Raw genomic sequence first — 18485 nt, 5'->3', positions numbered from 1 at the left:
TTCACTGCCAGGGAACTCAAGGCAATCCATTCTACTCACTCTCCATGCAAAAAATCTGGTCCTTACATATCTATTAACAACTCTCACACAACTTCCACGGATGGCCTCTAGTTGCCATGTATTGAAGAATTTCACTTGCATCAATTTTATATAAAATCTCTGTCTTAAAAGTTACTATCATTTCCCTTCTTTTCCACCTGTCAACTAAACTGTAACCCATAAACTTTCAACCTATCTTCGTAGGAGTATTCCATAAACCTGTCACCATCTTGGTCAATCGTCTGAATCCTCTCTACCATCTCCTGGTCCCCAAGAAACCCTGGTGACTAAATCTCTGCAAGTAGTCAAGATGAGTATTGCTCTCCCCAGCTTTGCATTATCAGCGAACAACTGAATATCCCATTTTAAATCTTTCTCTGTCTTGATATACAAATTAAAGAGTAGTGGCCCTAGTGCTGAACCCCGTGGCACTCCACCAGTCCCTATCATTCTCCTAGATTCCACTCCACCTTATAATGTTCTGCCGTCTGTCAGTCTGCCATCTCTACCTATCCATGCTACTAGCCTCATATCAGTTTCCATTTGCTCCAGTTTTTGTAATAGTTTTTCATGCGGTATTCTGTCAAATGCCTTGCCAAAGTCACACTATCATGGTGGAGTCCAATATATAGTATACTCTATCCAATTCTGCTGTCATTTATAAAATGGCATAAGTTACTAAGACAGGACCTACTCTTGCTGCCCACTATAGAATACTGCACCACTATCCATCCAATGTTGTATTTTACCTTTCACCAACTTTTCCAATACTTTAACTGCTCCCAATATATTAATTAGTCTGTAGTTTGCTACTTCTGTCTTGGAGCCATTTTTATGCAATGGTGCTATCTTATCCTCTTTCCACTCCCCTGGAACCCTGCCAGAATTGAGACTTGGAGTGAACAACTTTGGCAAAGGCAATGCCGCTGACAAAGAGGCATATTCATGTAGTACATGGGCTGATATGCCATCTAGTCCCACTGCTGTGTTCACATTTATACTTTATAATATGTTGAACACCTCCTGTTCATCTACCTCAATGTTGATATGCATCTGTTACTGTGAAATCACTACCTGGATGATCACTCAGCAACTCAACTATTTCTTTTAGTTCAGTCACCTTCCATCTGTGAGCATTGTTTAAAGTCATTCTACTATGGTCATGTTTCCTCTTACTTTGCTATATAATGAAAAAAAAAAAAAAAAACTGTTTGGGGTTTTTCTCTAATAGGCTGATTTGGCCTTCCTTACCATACTAGTTGCCTGCTCTTCTTGCTTACACTTTGTACTGCTCATATGCTGATCACTTTATGCTTTATATTTCCTCCACAATGTCTTCTTCTTTTTTTTTGCAGCTCTTGGTTTAGCCTCCTGACCTTGGGTATGCAGTTTGATACTGTTACTCAAGCAATCTCTGACCACTTGTCATGTACTACTGACATTCTTTCCTTGTAGCTTCTCAAGCCATGGCACTATTCCAAGATGACTCCTTAGTCTCTTATAATCACCAGCTTTATTGTTGAACATTAAACCCCCTGACAGAGAACTTTGTATGTTTGGCAACTTCCCAGACCAAGAGCACATGGTCACTCTCCCCAATTGGATGCAGAATGTCTACCTTGGTTATGAATATATTTTTTGATGCTATTATCTGATCCAATATGCATGTTCATTCTATAACTTTCATGTAATTATCCTTTAGCAACTGTATAAATCCCATTTCCATCTTGCCATGCCATCTTTCCTGCCAATTCATGTCCCCATAGTTTAAATCCATATTAATTGTTAGTTGTCCTACACTCATTGTGCCAATCTGCTGATACATGGTATTTACATCTTCCTCTAGATCTGGTCTATTTTGCCATATTTTTAGGCAAATAAGAAAACATAATTTGTCCTATTTTCCTCTATCTCACACCAGACAGCCTCAAATGAATCATCTCCCTCAGACCTAAAATCCTCTAATTTTGTTGGTTGTAATTCTTCAGCTATCATCAGCAATAGCCCTGCTTCCTGTCCTGTCCCCCCCTCGAAAATACAATACCCTTTACATTCTGTCCCTGTAATTATATCATTTTCAGTCAACCAGGTCTCACTGGTGCCTATAATTTTTGGTCAAGTTGAGCTTACCGATGCCAAAAACTCCTCACCCTAATTCCTGATACTACTTGCATTTGTGTACATCTCAACATCCTTTGTATTACCCTTGTGTAATGTCATTACAAACCCATCCAAATTGGAGACCTGAAATTCCATTTGGTATTATATTACATAATCATTACTGTACACATGCTCATTTATCACTGGGTTGGCTAGGCACATGCTTTATTTCATCCTCCGTAATATCTAATTTCCCTGGTTTTGCACTACCACACTTCATTGTCTGTTCTTCTGTGCCACATGCCAGTCATTTCTCCAGTTGCTCGAACCCATGTTTTGTCCTGTGAAGGAGTCCACATAAGCATGAAATTTCTTTCTACTCTAGCATCTTATCATTCACTGCTTCTGCTATATTCTTTTGCAACTCTGATTTCTTATACTCACTTTGCTATTTTTATTGTTAAAATTTCAGAAGTTGTCTTAAAGGGGGAAAAGGATGGTTATAAGTTTGACATTTGGAAGATGTGGGTATTCTAGTATATTTAGAATATAGATATCCAAATTTTATAGTATATTAGATAACTGTTCAGTTTCTGGTATCTCAAACTGCTTCAAGTTTGTTACTGAAAGGGTGTGAGCACCAGTTCTGAATGATGCTGGAGTTGGATGGGGGGGGGGGTCTTCATAGTATTCTCTCCCAATAGCAAATGGGAATAATTTTGCTATAGTGATTTTTAGCATTCTGCCTACCAAGCTTTGGTTGGGACTTTTGGTAGTTACAATGAGTTTTTATTTTTTTAAAATCATCTGTTCTTTTACGTGGTAGTGCTACCACTTATTTTTATATTGGAAAGTTAAGTAAATTGCAGTAGGCTAAATTTATGTATTTCAAACAAGGCTGAGCTATAATAAACTTTTATTTAAAAAATGGAGTTTATCATGGCTTCTTTAAAAGCTTAATTTGTCATGTAAACAAATGTTTCCTTTAAATTCATATAGAATTGTAGCATGTTGTGCCCTTGTGATAACTTGTCATTTTATCTGGTCAATTTCCTCTAGTTTAAGAATATTTATATAAAGTTCCTTTTTCATTATTATTATTTTTTTTTTTTCCTTTTCAGAATATGTAGATGCAGCTATCTTTTGATGTGATTTAAAGTACAATTGATGCTGAAGTTGCATGTATAATGATGGGGACAATGAACATGGACTGTTCTAATTACTCTGGAAAAATCTAGCATAAACTGCTGTCCTCTTTTTAAAGTAACATAGTGTATTTGGTTCATCAAATGGATTTATGCTATGCTCCAAAATTCAAAACAAGCGTGGAATGGTAGGGCATCAGGACATTTGAAAGCCTGTGAAGTGAAATTGGACAAATTTCCAGTCTTTTTTTGGAAATTGTTTATAATTGCTGTATTTGCTAGACATTTTGCCATCAGATTTTAAAACAAATGCTGGAAATGCAGTTTTTCTCATTTCTAAAATTGGGAGGTTTGTGGAGTGGTTGTATCGTGTTGGGAGAAGGTTTTGTGCCCCCATCACTAACAAAAAAGTTTTTTTGTTAGTGATGGGGAAACCCTTGCATTCCTTTCTTTAGTTTCTAAATTGGTTTACAATCATGCTTTACAGTTCCCGAACTTTTAAATAAGGTACCTGAGGCAAATAAGGCAAGTTGTGCCGGTTTGGTTTCTTACACACAGAGGACGCAATAAGCAATGGCAAATCAACTAATTTCTAAATTGGTTTACAGTTTATCATGCTTTACAGTTCCTGAACTTTTAAATAACTTATACTTCGTCTGTTCTGATGTGCAGTAAATTTTACATATATCTTGGAATGGAATAAAATGTACAAATAAAAACTATGCCAGACCAGAGATGATAAACATCTGAAACAAGATGTTATTGCTTAAAGTAAAATAATTGTTCAGTGTTCATCTATTGATGCCATAGAATTCACAAATAACAATATTGCAAAATACTCTAATTTTCTTCTTCCAGAAGAAATACCAGCATAATTTTCTATTGTACCAAAATGGTGTATCAGGCTTTTTTTAGGTTGACTGAAAAAGTTTAGTTTGAGGCTGACTTAAAAATTGGCTCAATTTTTTAAGTCAGGCTTTCTCAGCTGTATTTGTAAGAGGTTTGAAAATCTCACTTTGTATTTCATCAGGTAATTAATACAGTAATTTTAAGTCACATTTCTGGTGACTGTCTCCAAAGCTAGAGATCAATCTCTACTCTATAATGGCCATGTGTCAGATTGGTTTATACTTAGATGGTCAACCTAATTACACTAATCCAGCAAAGTGCAAATAATATATACCATTGTTAAACATGTTAGCTGATTTGTTTTCTTAGCTAATTTTAATTTATCGTTCCTATCTTGAAAATATTTGGGGGAGAAAATGTGCTGTAGATCTAATTTGAGTCAAATGTCCCATGGTAGGTATTAAATAAATTTCAGGCAATAAGGTGTATTTTAAATCATTTAAAGAATCTGTACAATTTTATTTACTTTTCTATGCAACTTTGATTTCTTTAATTAGAAGTGTTGGGCTATTAATTTAAATAAAAAGGAGTTACTGCTTTTCAATTTAAATTTGATTCATAAGATATTCTCCAAACAACAATACTGTAAACAGTAACTTCATAATCAAGAACTTAATCACACTCATGCTTTTTTTTTTTTTGTAATAAAAGCAGGATGTGATTCTGATTAGGAAATTATAAATGCATGAAATCAACAGCTCCCTCAAACCACTAATGGGATATTTTAAGTTCACTAAACATGGTATTTCATCACTGGCTGGGGGTAAGCACAATGTACTCATTAGAAAGCAAAGCATTGATGTTGAACATTGCTCTCAAACTAAATGTGCTCGTCTTGTAACCGTTCGTAGCTAATCTTGCCTTGTAGTTAATGATGCTGGTTCATCCATAAAAATAAATTGTTACACAATTTTTTTTATCAAATTTCTTGGTTTTCTCTATCTAGTAAATCTGAGTAAGTAGCATATATTGAATAGGGAATCACCAGTTTTCTCCTTAAGGAACAACAACAAAAAAAAAAATTATAGGCACTTAGTTGCATTTTTTAACTGCAGAAAACCTTGCCCAGTTTGGTGCAAAGTGTTTAAATCAGGATATTAGTAAATCGATATTCTTAGGCCATGGAAAGAGAATAGCATATGGTTAACAAATGAGAATATTTACTTAAAAATTTAAATTTTTATTAATAAGGAGGATTTGTGGCTATTGATCTGAACTAAACTTTGCCCTTTAGTTGGATAGCCCTGGTTTGAATCCTGTCTAGGATGCAAAGAACTTTTAGCAGAGCTTTTTCAACTAAGTGAGTCAGCTGGTTTCATGGAGGACGCAGGGTTTTTCTTCTGAAAAGTTTTTATCCTACAACCTCATAATGCACTATGCAGATAGGCATAGTGCATTATGAGGTTGATGGATCAGAGCATTGATTATTTTAAAATTAAAATAAGCCCACTTGGCTGAGACAGACCATTGCACCTAATACACAAGGGAAGATGGGTATATATTTATAAAGAAGTAAGTATCTGCATGCTATTATTCCTTTGAAATTCAGGTAGAATAGAATATTTACTCCCTAGAGAGAAATGGCTTCAAAAAGAGGTAAAAAGGTTAAGAGGAAAATGTAGTGTAGCTTTTAATTATGAACACTGATAATACTAAATTTCCAGTATATTGTAATTGCTTTTCATGTATATCATTGAGAATGGAAGCAGTAAGATATATTTTAAAAACTAAACTATTTAAAAAAGTATATTCATATTGTATAATGGCATTGATTTAGTGGATTTTTTTCCTAAACTTCTTGTTTTTAAATTACGATATCATCTGCATAAAGCAAAGAACTGACATTAACATCTCCAATTTAGATATCATGTTTAATACCACTTTTCTTCATAATGTGATCCATATAGATAATGAATAACAGAGGGTTTAATGTACATCCTTGTCTGATACCAGATATAACATTAAACCATCTTCCTGACTTACAACTCAAATAAAGACTAAGCATTGCTTGATATAATGCCCTACTGACACCATACAACTAGCATTTTGAAAAGCTTCTTTCTTGGCACCATGTCATGTGCTTTTCTAGATCTACAAAACTTAAATACAGATCTTTGTTATATTCCTGTGACTTCTCAATTATAAGGTGAAAATCTGATGCTGACAGCCACTGTTTGGCCTGAATCAAGCTTCTCTTCCACAATCGTTTCTTAATACTGGCATAAATCTTACAAGGAACACTCAGTAAGGAAATACATCTGTAACACTCGCATTCAGTTTTAATTCCCTTTTTATATATATATATATGGGTACTATGAGAGCTCTACTCCTGTCATCTGGAATTTGTCCATCTGAACTATGAAGTGCAGCCACTAAACTTTAATATTTCCATACTTCAGCATTTCTGGTCGAATGTCATCTACTCCAGCCTGCCTTTCCACATTTCAGGCTTTTGATGACTTTTTCTGCTCCAAGTATGGATATGTATTCCTGATTGCATGCCTGATCAGTGTTTATTTTATCATTGTGCTGTCACCACTGTTAGTTTCATTTAGCAATTTTTTTTTTCCAAAGTAATTACTCCATACTTCAAGAATATCTTTTTCTCCATTTTTAATGTCACCTTTTACAGTGCTCTCCTCCATTTCTAAGCTTCAACAACTGCCAGAATATCTCTCCACCTTCTTGATATTTATTTTCTATGTTCTTACCAAACTCTTCCCATGAATTTTGTTTAGCTAGTTTTACAGTGTTTAGCTTTCTTTCATTTGTCTTTGTATTCTCTAAGAGCACAAGCTGACTTATTTGCCGGGAACATTCGATATGCTTTCTTCTTTTCCTTCACTGCCTCTTTAACTTCCTGTGTCCACCATGGAGTTCTGATTTTTCTATCCTTGCACACAACCTCACCACATGCCTATGGCTGAATCAATCGGGGTTTTCTTCAACACTTGCCACTGAATCTCCAAGGCTTGGTTCCTGTTCTCAAACTCATTTTTTCTTCAATAATGTGTATTTTAGTCTACAGTTCACACCTGAGATTTATTCACTTTTAAACTTTCTTACATATTATTATTTTCAATATGAAATTCAATTTTATCCTGCTCAAGACTAAATAGTGATCACTTCCAATTTTAAATCCTCTGTACATTCTGGTGTCCTGCACCAGTGAGAAAACATCACTATGAACAATAACATAGTCAATGACTTTTCTTATTCCGTGCCTCTTCATATGAATTTGTGCACATTTTTACGTTGGAATATGGTGTTAGTAATAACCAGTCCATGTCCTGAGCAGAAATCCAACACGTATATGCCATTATTATTAGCTGATTGGCTACTGGTGGAGATTGAACTGCCCACTCAATCTCCAACAGCTAGATAGGATATAAAGGCCTCACATACTCCCTATTAGGAGTGATTGATTCTCGGGAGGAGAAAAATTAGTGGATTGATTATTTGTAGTCGAGTTATTGTGATATCTTCAACACAGCATTTAACTGTATTTCATGCAAGGTAAGATAAGATTTTATCTCACTGAAATTTTCTCAGGACCCCCTCTTCCCTGCGTGACAGGTCCTGTTCCATGTGAAATGCCCTTCAAACTACAGATTAGTCTTAATCATGAATAGCCTATATGATGACTTAAACTTTAAGGAACTTGTAGATTTCAATCATGTTGGATACCCCCACTCCAAATGGCCCGGTAGGGAAGAGATCCACCAGATTACTGAAGTCGAATCAGAGGACTACCAACCCCCTGATCCACTTCTCGAGATAACACTAGGAAGATTATGTCGCCAGCGATCGACCAGCCCCTAGTAGACTCAGATGACTATCAGATGGGCGGTAGAAAGAAGCATAAGGAGCCTCCAGCTACAGTACCTGTAACAACAGAAACAGAGGCTCAGCCCGAAGATAGTATAGCACCAATGGACACATTGGTACAGCCCATAGAAAGAGCAGCTTCAGTGAACACGTTCAGCCCAAAAAAAAAATTCCACCAGTGATTCTAAGATCTAAAGACAACTGGTTGACAGTAGCAGATGTGATGAAGAACACTGAAATCAAGTTCACCTCTGCTAAAAATTCAGATAGTGTCTGCATTCAACCAGGAGCATCGGCCTACAGTTGGCTTACTAAATTTATGGATGAGCTGAAAATTCCATATCATACATTCTAGCTAAAAAGGAAAAAACTTAAAGGTAGTCATCAGCGGTCTAGTATGAGATAGCTGCTGACCTCAAGTCACAAGGCTTAGAACCTATAAGTCTCGCACATGTACCATGCAGACAAACGTCCCATGCCTCTGGTTTTAGTTGAAATCATTAAAGATCAGAGAGAAATATGACCTAAAAATGGTTTGCAACCTAGCAATTAAGACAGAGCCTCTCAGAAGGAAAACATCTGCAGGTCAACGCCACCACTGCCAGAAATATGGGCATGTGCAGGCAATCATCCTCATACATGTTCTAGACCATGCAATACTCCCACTAAATGTGCAACTTGCGGTGGCCGCACCCGACGAACTACAATGGTTGCTGCTCATCCCATCAATCTAATATGTCAAAAGCTAGAGAAACAGGAGTCCCATCAATTCAGAAGCGTGCTACACCAGAAAACCCTGTGTGAGCTACAAGTAACAGATCGTACGCCTCAGTGGTTTCCTCACATACCAAATAGGCAGAAACTATACCAAGCAGTCAAAACTGCTGCAATGGCGGTTTTTACATATCCTTTGTAGAATCATGTAGAATCATATGGTCATCACATCCAGTGAGTGTGGTGGGTAACACTTACAGTTGACTCCTGCACTTCCATCTCAGTATGGTATTACTAACTGTTTACTGGGAGGAAGGCCCAATTTGTCAAATTTTTCTCAAAAATACCCGTCATTTTCTCAATGATTAATGGATAATCCGGCCACTTCAATAAATTCCACGCAGATCGCATTCTGGAATGCAAAACGGTATTAATAACAAAATTCCGGAACTACAAGAGTTTGCAGATTACTTTACTTTAAAATTGATATTCTCTTGATCAATGAGACGCACCTAGTCCTGCAATAACCCCCAAACTCAGATACTATTCATTAATCAGAAATGATAGGCTCAATGCCAGAGGTGGAGGCACTGCCATTTTTATATACAGGGTGTTCGGAATAAATTTGACATATTTATAATTAATTATTTTTCCGTAAGTTACATGTATTAACACACACTTCTCTTCATTTAAAAGTTTGGATCCTTCTTCATTCATATACAAGATGTCAGAAAGGATGGATAGTTGGAACCCCCCTGAATCATGGAAGAGAATAACTTGTATCATGATGATTCGTGCCCGCCATCAAAATAAGGATATTACGACTGCTGCCCAATGCTCCCTGAATACAGTAAAAACAATCAGGCATGAACTAGAGACTTGCAATGGTGACTACGAGGATGTAGCAAGAAGAAAGATCCCTAGCAGACGATCTGATTGCGTTCGTACAGCAGAATTCCTCGCAAATCTGCAGGAACAGGTGTTGAAGAACCCTGGCATTGGAATTCGGGCTTTGTTCGTGGAGTTGCTAACTGTAGTCAAGCCCTGGATAACAAGGGTAGGCAATGGTAGGCCGTATGTATGGCAGCAGGATTAGGCCCCTTGCCACACCTCTGGGAAAAGTCAAAAATGGTTGTCTGAAAATTTCTACGACTTCACCAGTCCAAATGTTTGGCCTCCAAACTCCCCAGACCTTAACCCCATGGATTATTTTGTATGGGGCGCAGTTGAAAAAGACACCAATCGCACTTCCAGTAATACAAAAGCCCAGTTAATGGATAAAATTAAAACAGTTTTTGCGGCCCTTCCCAGGGAGACTGTAGCATCAGCTTGTTCGAGGTTCCGAAGCAGAATTGAAGCTGTGATCGATGCTAATGGTGGTTATTTTGAGTAAATCTTGTTGATAGTATTGTAATTAACTCTGCCTGTAATGTTTTTTTGTCAATTCATTAAATTTAATAGATACAAAGATTTTCTTTTTCCTTACGAAACTGTCAAATTTATCTCGAACACCCTGTATGTGTATATATATATATATATATATATATATATAAAATACCTGTTACAATGAAATTAAAAAGACCACTACAACTAATCATGAAGAAACTGGCATAGAAATTCATACCAATAACACAGGCAAATTAAAAATATATCAATTTACAACCCTCCAGTCAAAACTGTCTTATCCTCTCCCAGCTACTCGATACAAATGAAGCAACAGTTGTGGTAGGAGATCTCAATGGAAAGCATCCTCTATGAAATAGCAAGAACTCCAATAACAACGGATTGCTTCTCTACAATTTTTTTTTGTCGAGAAACATCGTCATTGCAGGCCCTATTGAACCAACACACTACAGACCGTTTGCAGACCTGATGTTCTGGATATTGCTATTTTCAAAAACACTTCTCATATGAGCTCAGCTCTGATCAAAATCCAGTACTTTTAAGACTAGGAGGTGATCCTGAACTCATTCCCAGCCAATCACATACTAACTTTGCAAAATTCAAAGTTGCAATCAACACTATTATAGACTCGGTACCTAATATCTCCTCCCGTGAAGCATTAGATGCAGCAGTAAACAATCTAGAAAATAAAATTCAATCTGGCTTATCTGCAGCCTCTACTGCTTTCACCCCAGCTCAAGGAAACCTACTCCCAGAAGAAATACTTACTCTAATCAGAAACAAAAATGGAATTAGATGCCGCTACCACAAAACGTTATCTTCCCAAGAACGAAATAGGGCAACCAATCAAATCCGATATGCTCTCAAAGACTTCAGGAATCAACAATGGAGGAAAAAAACTGAATTCCTTTAAAGCCGAGGATAACTCGTTATGGAAACTGGCTTAAGCTCTCCGCACGGATCGGTCCAATGCACAGCCCATTCAGGTGAAAGAGGCATAGTGTAGAGAAATTAGATGCCGCTACCACAAAACGTTATCTTCCCAAGAACGAAATAGGGCAACCAATCAAATCCGATATGCTCTCAAAGACTTCAGGAATCAACAATGGAGGAAAAAAACTGAATTCCTTTAAAGCCGAGGATAACTTGTTATGGAAACTGGCTTAAGCTCTCTGCACGGATCGGTCCAATGCACAGCCCATTCAGGTGAAAGAGGCATAGTGTAGAGATGAGAAGGCTGAAGCTTTTGCAGATGCCCTGGAGCTCCAATGTAGGCCTAACTACAAGCACGTGAATTTACTATTCATTGAGAAAATCCTTCGCCATGTTCGTTGTGCTTTACACCATCCCTGTAGCCATGAAAATATTAGTTTCACTTCACCTAAGGAAGTTTATTCCATCATAAACTCGACAACAAAAAGGCTCCAGGACCTGATGAGATTACCAAGAAAACCATTAAAGCGCTTCCTCATAAAGCAATTATGCAGCTGGTAGCCATCACAAATACAATACTTAGACTCAGTTACTTTCCCACTCGATGGAAAAAAGCAGATATAATTCTCTTTCATAAAGCAGAGAAATTACCACTGTTCCCACAAAATTATAGGCCCATCAGTCTCTTGTCATGCTTAGATAAAATTGCTGAAAAAGTCATTCGCAATCGTCTACAAGATGAGGCAAACAAAAACAACATTATTCCAAAGTTCCCACAAAATTATAGGCCCATCAGTCTCTTGTCATGCTTTGGAAAAATTGCTGAAAAAGTCATTCGCAATTATCTACAAGATGAGGCAAACAAAAACAACATTATTCCAAAAGAGCAATTTGGGTTCAGTACCGAGCACAGTACAACTCAAGTTCATAGATTAATAGAATATATTACAATCGGATTCAACTGGAGACAACACACAGGAGCTATCTTTCTGGATGTGGCAAAGGCGTTCGATAACACCATGAGGGCCTTATCTATGAAATGATTACAGCCAACATTCCACTTTCCACTAAGATCTCGACTCCTTTCTAAAAGACCACACATTTCAGGTTAAGTTGCACAGACTTAGATCTTCTTTGAAAAGAATCACTGCAGGCGTTCCTCAGGGATCGCTGCTTTTTAACATCTTCGTTGCAGACGGCCCTAGCACGACATCACCACCATAGCTTGCTATGGGGACGATATAGCAATTTTAAGCAGATCTCTCAGACCACATCTAGCTATGCAGCTAGATGTGGTCTGACCTATGTATTCATGTCCGCACACGAAATAGTTGCGGACACATTCAACATATCGGAATGTACATTTCATTTCCAGAGGTAATTGGTATAAATTTTAAGTGTCAATATTTTCATCTTTTGCAAGAAAAAGAAAAAAAAAAGTTAATTATTGCTTTACACTGCTCATTGTCTAAATAATTTCGTTTTTAAATTCCATGAAATTTTTAATAAATTTGGCTTTGTCGGACCAGTGGCGTAGCTAGGGGGGGTGCGGAGGGGGAGGTCCGCCTCCGGGCGGCACTTTGAACCTTTTAAACTTTTGCAGTTAATTCTAAAAGAGTCTCGAAAACTCAGTTCCAAATATTGTAATATTACTGCGAATTTTCGTCACAATTGCTGTAAGTGTTGCTAGTTGTGAGAGGAGTTTTTCTAAATAAAATTAAGAATTACCTACAATTACTATAAAATAGACTTCGCTAATGTCATCGATGATTTTGCTAACAGAAAACAAGAAAAATAACATTTTAGAATGTTGAAATTATAGTTTTACTTCAAAAATAAACATAGTGTTTTAATTTATTTCCGTATACGTCGTTTATTTCTCAATACTGTTTGTAGTATTTTTGGTATGTAATGAGAGGGGCGGCAAAAGTTCTAACTACACGACTGCTTCCCCCCCCCCTCCTAAATTAAAATATACAACTATTTCAACATTTGAAAGCGTTTATTATAAATTTTTCTTCGCATTATTTCTGAATATAAAGAATCGCATATGACAAAAAAAAAAAAAAAAAAAAAAAAATAAATTCTTTCTTTGGTGCATGTTCGTTGGCGTTATAAGATCCTATAAGCATTCAACTGATTATCAAGTTTTACTAGTAGCATTAATTCTTTGTAATGTAATCTATAATTATTATTATTCCTGATACCTCCAACGAGTCCGAAGACTCATCACGGGAGGACACCTACAACTGTCTCAACCACTACACCGAGCCTCTAATACGAATCATCTGCATCAACACCATCTACCGCCCACCTCCACCACAACTAGTATTTTTTTGGCTGTAAATTGCGTGTGTTCTTATTTATATGGTCATAAATGCAATTTCAAACGTATCAAAACTTTTTGTTTTTAACTCTCCAAAACAGTGATTCGTTTTTCGTTATCATCGTTCGCAGTTTCAGGGAATGTGCCTGCAGTGAAAGAATTTGGGATGTTTAAGCTTTTGAAATGTATTTTCTGGATAGATACGAGAGAGATGAGATTTTTCAGATAGTAGAAAATAAAGAGGGGGGAAAAACTAGAAGCAGTCATTGGAAATTACTCAAGGGTGTGAAGAATAAGAGGGAGAAGTGGATAGTGACGGAGGAGTGGAATGCATTGCCTAAATATTATTATTTCCCAAGACCTCATGGAGTCAAAGACTCATCTGGGAGGTCCTTTTATCACACACATCTCATCATAACGTGTCTTAAACACACTCAAACTCCTTGCAGACACCACACCCCTCAGGTAAGGCATTCCAATCATTCACAACTCTACACAAAAAAACCTGCCTCTCACTCCCCTACTCACACCCTCTTTATACAGCTGCCAGGGATGACCTCTGGTTCTCCCCTGATCTCCCACTATTCTCTGTAGAACTTCTCCACCATTGATCTTATAACAATCCCTTACCAACTTGTAGGTCTCTATCATATCTTCCCTCTTCCTTCTCTCCACTAGACTTGCAAATTACATCTTCTCAATCTTTCCTCATACTCGACATTCCAGAGGTCAGAAACTACCTTAGTCAGTCGCCTTTGGACCCTTTCCAACATCTCTTCATCCTTCTGAAAAACCCGGTGACCAAATCTGGGCACAACAGTCCATGTGTGGCCTAATCAAAGCCTTATACAATGGAACAAGAATTTCCCTACTTCTACACATCAGTGTCCTCCGCATTATTCCTAGAAATCTTTGTGTTTTCTTCACAATTTTGGCAATCACCTCCTTTATGAAGTGGCACAATTTTTTCCCTCTTTCCACTCTTTAGGAATTTGACCAAGTGCAAGACTCATATTAAAAAAATATGTCAAGGGAGGTGTTAACTCTCTGGCACATTCCTTCAGAATACGTGGTGATATATTATCAAGTTCCACAGCCTTATTTATATATCTAGTACTCAACTCCCCAAACACCTCTTGCTCAATTACAGTCAGTCCCTCCTCCTCATCATCATCAACTGCTCTCAATCTCTCCATGAAGTCACATTCACAAGATTGAAAGATCTTTATGAACTGCTCATTAAGTATCTCCACCACACATTCTGCATCAGATCAGCTGTCATTATACCATTTCCTCCAATCAATGTCATCCTTCCATAATCATTCTTTCTTTTTGGATTCATTAGCTAACTGCTGTTCATACCTCTCTTTAGCTACTCTCACCAACCAAGTCACCCTCTTTGCCTGGTCTTTGTAGACCTCATGACATTGGTTACTTCCACTTCTCTTAGGCTGCCTCCACCACGATGCCCTTTTTCTCTGTATCGAATGCTTAATCTCTTTATTCATCCATCTCGCACCTACCTTATTTAACCTTCTCACCCATGGTATACATTTAGACATTGCATCTACTAAATAATTTTTGAAAATCCCCCAAGCTGCATTGATCTCTTTTCCAGCTAACTCCTAATTCCATGCTACACCTGCAAGCTGTCTCCTGAGCTCTTCATAATCACTCCCCCCCCGTAGTTCCACATATACCCTTTTTTCACAGGGTCCTTGCACTGCTGGCAACCACCTTATGGTCACTTTCACCAATTGGTGGATGATTTGACACCTCATTTATAATTACATTCTCTGATGAGATGACCAAATCCAAGACCCTTAATCCTCGTGTGCCCTCTGTTACATACTGTCTGAGGTAGTTATCCCTCAAAAACTCAAGAAACTCATTTTCTTTACTTCCAGTTGCTATCTCTTCATTCCAGTCTATATTGCCATAATTAAAATCACCCATAATGATCACTCTTTTCTTATTTGCTTGGCTTATTTGACTATCACCAAATTATTTGATTATACATTTCACTATCACCACCATCGACATTACCAGGTCTATAACATCATCCCACCAAGTATTTGATTCTATTCACCTCTATCTCACACCATACTGCCTCAAAACCACTGGCCCTATTTTCCTCTTGCATCTCTACCTTGTATGGACATAACTCTTGCTCTATCATCAATAGCACTTCCCCTCCCTTTTTACCCCTTCTATCCTCACGAAACACATCATACCTTTCCATCTCTATTCCTGTCAGGATGTCGTCCTCATCTAACCATGTTTCACTTATTCCGACAATCTTGGGTGCACAGATGCAATTAGTGCAACCATTTCATCTGGCTTGTTTCTTATATCAGGTTTCATATATATCAGGCAATGCATTCCATGGTTCAACCACCCTCCATGCAAAGAAACCACTCCTCACCCTCTTGCTCACAGCTTCCTTTTGCAACTTCCGGGGATGGCTCATTGTCATTGTTCCTTTCTGCTGTTCCACCAAATGAAAGAACTCTCCAGTGTCAACCCTGTAACTACCTCTCAATAGTTTAAAAGTCTCAATCATATCACCTCTCCTTTTATCTACCAAACTCTGCAGTCCACATTCCTTCAGCTGATCCTTATAACTAACATTATACAGTCTTGAAACCATATCTGTTATCTGCTTCTGTACTACCTTTTCCACAGTTAATTTATTCCCTTCAAATCCTAGGGACCAAATTTGAGAACAATAGCCTAAGTGTGGTCTGAACATGGTCTTAGACAAAGGAACGATAACTCTTTTATCTCTGTATCGAGAAGGTCAGCGTTCTTCTCAGTATTGCAGCAATCCTCTGGGTTACCTTCACCACCTTTGCAATATGCTCCCTGAATTTCAGTTTTCAATCAGTCATCACCCCAAGATCTCTTGTCTACTTTCTCCAGTACAGCTCCTCCAATTGAGTATGCAGCCTCCCAATTTCGATTTATACCAAACTTCAAGACTTTACATTTTGCTGCATTAAACCGACACCCCATTCATTTGCCCATCCTGTCTAGTTTATTTAAATCCTCTTGCAGGGCTGCTGTATCTGCACTATTACTAATAACCCTTCCCAGCTTCACATCATCTGCAAGCAATTGAATATTCTGCCCCCCACCACCACCAATGTAATCCATTGACAATGTCATTGATATAAAGGTTAAACAATACAGGTCCCAGTACTGAGTGCTGTGGGATCCCACTTGTAACCTTCTGCCCCACCATACACAACTCTCTGATACCATCAAAAAGCCAATCCTGAATCCAGTTGACTAACCCGACATCTAAACTCACATGCTGTAACTTAAATATCATCTTATCATGTGGCACCCTGTCAAATGCCTTTGCAAAATCGAAAAAAAAATGGCAATATACGCCTTTCCCTCATCAATTGCTGTTGTCACTTTATTATAAAAGGCAATTATATTACTAAAGCAAGAGCATCCCCCTTAACAAATCCATGTTGATTCTCACAGATAACATTACGCTCATCTGCCCAATGCTGTATATGGTCCCTCACTAATTTCTCCAAGAACTTAACCGATGAAACACAAACTGGCCTATAGTTAGACACATCCAGTCTACTACTGCCTTTATGCAATGGCACTATCTTACCTTCCTTCCATTCCTTGGGTACCCTTCCCATAGTCAGACTTTCATTGAAAAGCCAGGTCAACAGAGCTGTCAGTTCTTTAGCACATTCTCTCAAAACCCATGGTGAAATGCCATCCAGTCTCACAGCTTTACTGACATCCAGGGCTCACTCAATTATTACTGCAGTTAAAATCTCTCGTAACAGTCATATTTGGAACACACTCTCCTCTAAACCTCGAATCAGTCCTATTCCTCTAGTATTAAAACTTACTTCTCCAGGATGAAATACTCCAAAAAAAAGTGTTCATTGAACAACTCCACTATGTCCTCTGTATCAGTCACTCTATTCCCATTTTTATCCCACAATGTCATTCTTCCACAATCATTTCTCCTCCTACTGGCCACATAGCTAAAAAATTCCCTAGGATTTTCTTTGGATCTTAATGCCAATCTCTTCTCATATTTCAGTTTTGCCTTCCTCACTATACTAGTCACTCTCCTGGGCTGAGTCTTATATTCTTCATGCATCCGCTCTCCACCTCTTTTACTTATATCTCTTACATAATCTCTTTTTTTTTTTCACTGCAGTTCCTGTTTGATATATTGTTTGTCATGAACTTTACACCAAATTGTGTTCTCTTCTTCACTCGTGGAATACAGCTTACTATTGCTGCTAACAAATATTCTTCCCAATTTCCCAAGAACTAATATCTTGCCCTTCAAATTCCTCCCTCCATGGAACTGTCCCAAGTTGATATCTAAGACTATTATAATCACCTGCCTTATAATTCCACGTACGTTCTCTTTCTTCCATGCTATGGTCAAATCCAAAACTCTTGTTCCCTCTATTACATGTTGCCTAAGACATCTGTCCCTCAAGAATTCCATAAATTCCATTCCCTTATTACTACATGCATTTTCCTCTTTCCAGCTTATACTGCTGCAGTTAAGATCTCCCATAACAATCATTCTTCTTGCACTTGCCAAGCTCAACTGCCTAAACATCTCCTGCTTCCCACCCTTTGTGCTCCTTGGCTTGTAGCAACATCCCACTAAATATCCTATCTTGCCCACCTCTAAATCACAACATATGCTTTCAAAACCATTAGTGTCACTGCCTTTCAAAGCCTCCACTCTTAGAGGACATAAGTCATCTTTTCTACAGGTACTTCCATGTACACTGCTCCAATGAATTGGCAAACATCATTCCTCCACTTGCTGTTAGACCTGTTAAAGCAAGAGCAGCTGTTGTCCAACATCCCTTTATTGTACAACTGTAAACTCATTGAACCTGCTTCTCTGCTTCATTTATTCCATCTACCTCTGTCCTCTGAAACAGCCTTCCTCATGATGTGTTGTTGCCCAACAAACAGCTCTTTAAGAATGTCAATAGGTTTATTCTTTCTCAACCTTCCTCTACACCTCACACATGGGACTGATGTGCTATAGTTTTTTGTACCTCTCATGTGTGGGA

This window comes from Typopeltis vanoorti, chromosome 1 (genome assembly GCF_054136105.1).
Source record: "Typopeltis vanoorti isolate ZY-2024b chromosome 1, IOZ_Tvanoo_1.0, whole genome shotgun sequence".
Classification (NCBI taxonomy): Eukaryota; Metazoa; Arthropoda; class Arachnida; order Uropygi; family Thelyphonidae; genus Typopeltis; species Typopeltis vanoorti.
Note: the sequence above shows the minus strand (reverse complement) of the source record.